Source organism: Coregonus lavaretus (genome assembly GCF_964263955.1).
Source record: "Coregonus lavaretus genome assembly, contig: HAP1_SCAFFOLD_5548, whole genome shotgun sequence".
NCBI classification, from domain to species: domain Eukaryota; kingdom Metazoa; phylum Chordata; class Actinopteri; order Salmoniformes; family Salmonidae; genus Coregonus; species Coregonus lavaretus.
The window spans coordinates 7,242-14,482 of NW_028166734.1; positions in this window are offsets into that span (position 1 = coordinate 7,242).

Sequence of the window (7,241 nt, forward strand, 5' to 3'; positions counted from 1 at the left end):
GTACTGGCTTAATCAGGGGGACACGTCTGGTACTGCAGGATTTGAGTCCCTGGCGGCGTAGTGTGTTACTGATGGTAGGCTTTGTTACTTTGGTCCCAGCTCTCTGCAGGTCATTCACTAGGTCCCCCCGTGTGGTTCTGGGATTTTTGCTCACCGTTCTTGTGATCATTTTGACCCCACGGGGTGAGATCTTGCGTGGAGCCTCAGATCGAGGGAGATTATCAGTGGTCTTGTTTGTCTTCCATTTCCTAATAATTGCTCCCACAGTTGATTTCTTCAAACCAAGCTGCTTACCTATTGCAGATTCAGTCTTCCCAGCCTGGTGCAGGTCTACAATTTTGTTTCTGGTGTCCTTTGACAGCTCTTTGGTTTTGGCCATAGTGGAGTTTGGAGTGTGACTGTTTGAGGTTGTGGACAGGTGTCTTTTATACTGATAACAAGTTCATACATGTGCCATTAATACAGGTAATGAGTGGAGGACAGAGGAGCCTCTTAAAGAAGAAGTTACAGGTCTGTGAGAGCCAGAAGTCTTGCTTGTTTGTAGGTGACCAAATACTTATTTTCCACCATAATTTGCAAATAAATTCATTAAAAATCCTACAATGTGATTTTCTGGAAAAAATGTTCTCAATTTGTCTGTCATAGTTGACGTGTACCTATGATGAAAATTTCAGGCCTCTGTCATCTTTTTAAGTGGGAGAACTTGCACAATTGGTGGCTGACTAAATACTTTTTCCCCCCCACTGTATATATACAGTGTTGTAACAATGTGCAAATAGTTAAAGTACAAATGGATCTCTCTCTCTCTCTCTCTTCCTCTCTCTCTCTCTCTCTCTCTCTCTCTCTCTCTCTCTCTCTCTCTCTCTCTCTCTCTCTCTCTCTCTCTCTCTCTCTCTCTCTCTCTCTCTCTCTCTCTCTCTCTCTCTCTCTCTCTCTCTCTCTCTCTCTCTCTCTCTCTCTCTCCTCCATCACTTGTCCTCTATTTTCCTCTCTCCTTTCATAATTTCCCCAATCTGACACATCTCCATTTCACCCCACTCATTAATAGACACTGCAGAACCCTTGTATGTAAATGAATCTCTGGTATTGGAGGATTCTCTAAATTAGCCATTCCTAATGAGATGTATCACACGAGAAAGATAGAGGCAGCCCAGTTAGGGCCCGGGGAAGATAACACCAGATTGAAATGTAAAAGTTACATTTTCAAACCTGGCTCAGTGGCTCCCTGTACTCTCACTTCTCTCTGCTACTAATCTGAAAAAGAAAATAAGTCATAATTCCTTTTTTCTACTTCCGTTAAAAACAACCACTGCCTCAGGTTACAGTCTATTTCACCCTGCCTTTGTCTGTGTTCTGATTTCCTTTCTATATGAGCTCTCAGTAGTAGTATCATGATACGTCTTGTTAGGTTAGCTCTAGAGAGAGACAGGATAATGATTAATCCACAGAGGAACTCCAGCTCCCTGTCTCTCTCTCTTTGTCTCTGTCTCTCTACTCATTCTCTGTCAGTCATAATAGCAGGTCCCCCTCTGTTTCAGTATAATGAGTGTCCCAGCCTGGCTGTTTCAGTATAATGAGTGTCCCAGCCTGGCTGTTTCAGTATAATGAGTGTCCCAGCCTGGCTGTTTCTGTATAATGAATGTCCCAGCCTGGCTGTTTCAGTGTGCTGGGGGGTTGAGGTGTTGGGGAACACTGCTTTAGTGCAGCACAGAGAGTGACTGTAAAATATGACAGAGAGTTGAAACAGGCAGAGCTGGGATGGGCTGGTTTAAGACCTGATTTGAGGCACTGTACTCACTGAATATCACAATAGATAAAGCTAAATGCACTAAAGCTCTTGTCCTTCTAGACCTGTCTGCTGCCTTTGATACTGTGAACCATCAGATCCTCCTCTCCACCCTCTCCGAGCTGGGCATCTCCGGCGCGGCTCACTCCTGGATTGCGTCCTACCTGACCGGTCGCTCCTACCAAGTGGCGTGGCGAGAAGCTGTCTCCGCACCACGTGCTCTCACCACTGGTGTCCCCCAGGGCTCAGTTCTAGGCCCTCTCCTATTCTCCCTATACACCAAGTCACTTGGCTCTGTCATATCCTCACATGGCCTCTCCTATCATTGCTACGCTGACGATACACAACTAATCTTCTCCTTTCCCCCTTCTGATAACCAGGTGGCGAATCGCATCTCTGCATGTCTGGCAGACATATCAGTATGGATGACGGATCACCACCTCAAGCTGAACCTTGGCAAGACGGAGCTGCTCTTCCTCCCGGGGAAGGACTGCCCATTCCATGATCTCGCCATCATGGTTGACAACTCCGTTGTGTCCTCCTCCCATAGTGCGAAGAGCCTTGGCGTGACCCTGGACAACACCCTGTCGTTCTCCGCTAACATCAAGGCGGTGACCCGATCCTGCAGGTTCATGCTCTACAACATTCGGAGAGTACAACCCTGCCTTACACAGGAAGCGGCACAGGTCCTAATCCAGGCACTTGTCATCTCCCGTCTGGATTACTGCAACTCGCTGTTGGCTGGGCTCCCTGCCTGTGCCATTAAACCCCTACAACTCATCCAGAATGCCGCAGCCCGTCTGGTGTTCAACCTTCCCAAGTTCTCTCACGTCACCCCGCTCCTCCGCACACTCCACTGGCTTCCAGTTGAAGCTCGCATCTGTTACAAGACCATGGTGCTTGCCTATGGAGCTGTGAGGGGATCGGCACCTCTGTACCTTCAGGCTCTGATCAGTCCCTACACCCAAACGAGGGCATTGCGTTCATCCACCTCTGGCCTGCTGGCTCCCCTTCCTCTGCGGAAGCATAGTTCCCGCTCAGCCCAGTCAAAACTGTTCGCTGCTCTGGCACCCCAATGGTGGAACAAGCTCCCTCACGACGCCAGGACAGCGGAGTCACTCACCACCTTCCGGAGACATTTGAAACCCCACCTCTTTAAGGAATACCTGGGATAGGATAAAGTAATCCTTCTACCCCCCCCCCAAAAAAGAAATAAATAAAAATAAATAAATAAATATATATTGTAAAGTGGTTATCCCACTGGCTATAGGGTGAATGCACCAATTTGTAAGTCGCTCTGGATAAGAGCGTCTGCTAAATGACGTAAATGTAAATGTAAATGTAATAATGTTGGGAACCCTGGGACTTGGAAGGCAGTGTATCTGGACCTGATTCTAGGCCAGCAAAGATAAAATCTAATTGTTGTATAAAACGAATGATTAAGTATAATAAGACTTTTGTGAAGATAACATTGTGATTTTAGCATTCTAGATGAGATGAATGTTTTCCATATTGATTTGTTCTCAGTCAGTGGCCACGCCCAGATAAGCACAAACATGATGGAATGCCCCTTTTACGAGTGTATAAAAAGCCTTGAAAAACATTTTAACATTACACCAGCGGATGTGAAGCGTGAGCTAAACGTTAAAAAATAGTTTAAAACTACAACTCCATTACCAAAGGAAGACCAGCAGACGTGAAGCGTGAGCTAAACATTACAAAATGGTTTAAAACTACAACTCCATTACCAAAGGAAGACCAGCAGACGTGAAGCGTAAGCTAAACGTAGCAAATGGTTGAATTTCTACCAGACCAGCAAGCCCCACGGCTTAAAATGGTTGAATTTCTACAAGACCAGAAAACGTGAGACATTAGTCCACACGTTTGAAATGGAGAAACTCTGAAACTCTCAACCTCTACACGAGGTGAAGAAGAAGACAATGCACTAGACTTTATCATCTCAGTCTGCAGCTGGCATGTATAGTCGTCTAGAGAACTTTCACTCAAGACACGAGATAGAGGACAATCCCTCTCAGACAACCGCTGGTACATCTGAAGTACCCATTCTAACCACTACTACGACCAGAAACTCTACCAAGGACATTTGGGATCTCTGGTGGGCAAACCAGAGTCCTACATCATCAACTCAACTCTCGAGGACAGCTACACGTAAATACATGTTGCATTTCTAATCCGAATGAAAGTTATTAGGGTGCACAAGTATTATGATTACTGTGAGCATAGTCTCCAAAGTAACTACGATAGTTTGAATCTCTGTCTCTCCCTTCCATTTTGTCTCCTCCACTACTCAAGCATTCATGCTAATGTTAGTCCAGTCCACTAGGGACCTGTTTTCATTGTATTACATTAGTAATCAATAACCTATGTGTGTTTGTATTGTTATTATTTAGTTAGTTAGTAAATAAATAATTAAGCCAATTTGTGTATTGCTGATTCACCAATAAGGTTAGGGTTCTTGCAGGTTCAAGGATTATGCGACATTCAGAATGAGACTGATAAGAGGTAATTATTTAATAAGTGACTGTTATCGATATATATATAACATATATCTTCTAAGAGTTTAATTCGGGAGATGGTAACTCGTTAAACAACTTATTCCACAGGTGCCCCAAATTCCTAATGAGTTAATTGTTACATGATTAATTTAATCGAGTGACAATTAAACATAGTTAGGTGATTCGATAAATAACAGTCATACATTAAAGTAAATCACGTCACGACAACACTAACGATCACCAATGGAATTCTCTAGCAGGTGCCATTTATTTGGCCCACCGCTCTCCCTCCTCTCCTCCTCCTCCTCCCCTTCTAATTCCATCTCACAGAATAGTATTAAAAGGCTCTGTCCTAATTCTCCGAATGCTCCCTGTGCTCTTCATCACTCCTCCGCTCCCCTCCTCCCTCCCTCCCTCCCTCCCTCCCTCCCTCCCTCCCTCACCTTTTTCTCTCCATCCCCACTGCGGTAAGGAGGAAATATCTCTCCTGAAATGAAACAGAACAAACTGAATGTGATCTAATATGGGTGATCACGCCTTGTAATCCCCACAGAAAATACGTTCTCTGACACAATGTATGCTTCATGAACGCAGAGTGAGAAGGAGAGGAGAATGTTTATTCTAAATTGATTAATGTCTCAATATGAATGGAGGTGGAGAGAGGGCGGGAGAGGTAGAGAGAGAGGGGGAGAAAGAGAGGGGGAGGAGAGAGAGAGAGAGAGAGAGAGAGAGAGAGAGAGAGAGAGAGAGAGAGAGAGAGAGAGAGAGAGAGAAAAAGAGAGGGGTACTTGGTGCATAATACCCAACGAGTTGCTGATATTTGGATGGATGATCTTTGGAAGGATGATGTTTAGATATTTCTGTTACCTTGTATATTTTCCTATCTTCTTGTTTTTAGGGGGTAAATCAGCTTTAATATTGCAGATAGATTGTGGCTTCCATCAATGTAATTGTCTGCATCATTTCCAATCTTCTTATCTGAATAAGTTTGTGTGTGTGTGTGTGTGTGTTCGTTCATGCGTGCGTGCATGTGTGAGCTTGCATATGTGTGTGCGTGTGCGTGTGCATTATGAAGGGTTAAACTAGTAGTTGCAGAGGCTGTTGTCACATCGACAGATCTGTTCTGGAAATCACATGAATAGAGTTGCTGTGGGATGAGTGATGAATATTTCTTATCCTTTTTTCATATCTGGATTAAATTTCTCTATGCTCAGTGAAATGGTCAGGAAGTAAAACGTAAGAGTATTCGGATCACAAATATAGTGTGTAATAATACTTTGTGTTTTTGCTTACGCAACCTGCAAATATAATCTAAACGTGTCTGTCTATACTGTAGAATAGATACTATACTCTATTTGCTTTTGTACAGTACAATGTAGTGCAATGTAATATACACTTGATGTAATACAGTTAATGTAAATCGTTATCCCCTGAAAGTGCTTTTATCTGCACTGTCTATCAACAACGAGAATACATGTAAATTCATCTATAAAATGAATGACAGTCCTAATCATAATGGTCCCATTGATAGCGTGCTGTTTAAGATCCTGTCTTTACAGTGCCTTGCAAAAGTATTCATCCCCCTTGGCGTTTTTTCCTATTTTGTTGCATTACAACCTGTAATTTAAATAGATTTTTATTTGGATCACATGTAATGGACATACACAAAATAGTCCAAATTGGTGAAGTGAAATGAAAAAAATAACTTGTTTCAAAAAATTCTAAAAAATAAATAACGGAAAAGTGGTGCGTGCATATGTATTCACCCCCTTTGCTATGAAGCCCCTAAATAAGATCTGGTGCAACCAATTACAGTGGGGAAAAAAAGTATTTAGTCAGCCACCAATTGTGCAAGTTCTCCCACTTAAAAAGATGAGAGAGGCCTGTAATTTTCATCATAGGTACACGTCAACTATGACAGACAAAATGAGGAAAAAAAATCCAGAAAATCACATTGATTTTTAATGAATTTATTTGCAAATTATGGTGGAAAATAAGTATTTGGTCAATAACAAAAGTTTCTCAATACTTTGTTATATACCCTTTGTTGGCAATGACACAGGTCAAACGTTTTCTGTAAGTCTTCACAAGGTTTTCACACACTGTTGCTGGTATTTTGGCCCATTCCTCCATGCAGATCTCCTCTAGAGCAGTGATGTTTTGGGGCTGTCGCTGGGCAACACGGACTTTCAACTCCCACCAAAGATTTTCTATGGGGTTGAGATCTGGAGACTAGCTAGGCCACTCCAGGACCTTGAAATGCTTCTTACGAAGCCACTCCTTCGTTGCCCGGGCGGTGTGTTTGGGATCATTGTCATGCTGAAAGACCCAGCCATGTTTCATCTTCAATGCCCTTGCTGATGGAAGGAGGTTTTCACTCAAAATCTCACGATACATGGCCCCATTCATTCTTTCCTTTACACGGATCAGTCGTCCTGGTCCCTTTGCAGAAAAACAGCCCCAAAGCATGATGTTTCCACCCCCATGCTTCACAGTAGGTATGGTGTTCTTTGGATGCAACTCAGCATTCTTTGTCCTCCAAACACGACGAGTTGAGTTTTTACCAAAAAGTTATATTTTGGTTTCATCTGACCATATGACATTCTCCCAATCCTCTTCTGGATCATCCAAATGCACTCTAGCAAACTTCAGACGGGCCTGGACATGTACTGGCTTAAGCAGGGGGACACGTCTGGCACTGCAGGATTTGAGTCCCTGGCGGCGTAGTGTGTTACTGATGGTAGGCTTTGTTACTTTGGTCCCAGCTCTCTGCAGGTCATTCACTAGGTCCCCCCGTGTGGTTCTGGGATTTTTGCTCACCGTTCTTGTGATCATTTTGACCCCACGGGGTGAGATCTTGCGTGGAGCCCCAGATCGAGGGAGATTATCAGTGGTCTTGTATGTCTTCCATTTCCTAATAATTGCTCCCACCGTTGATT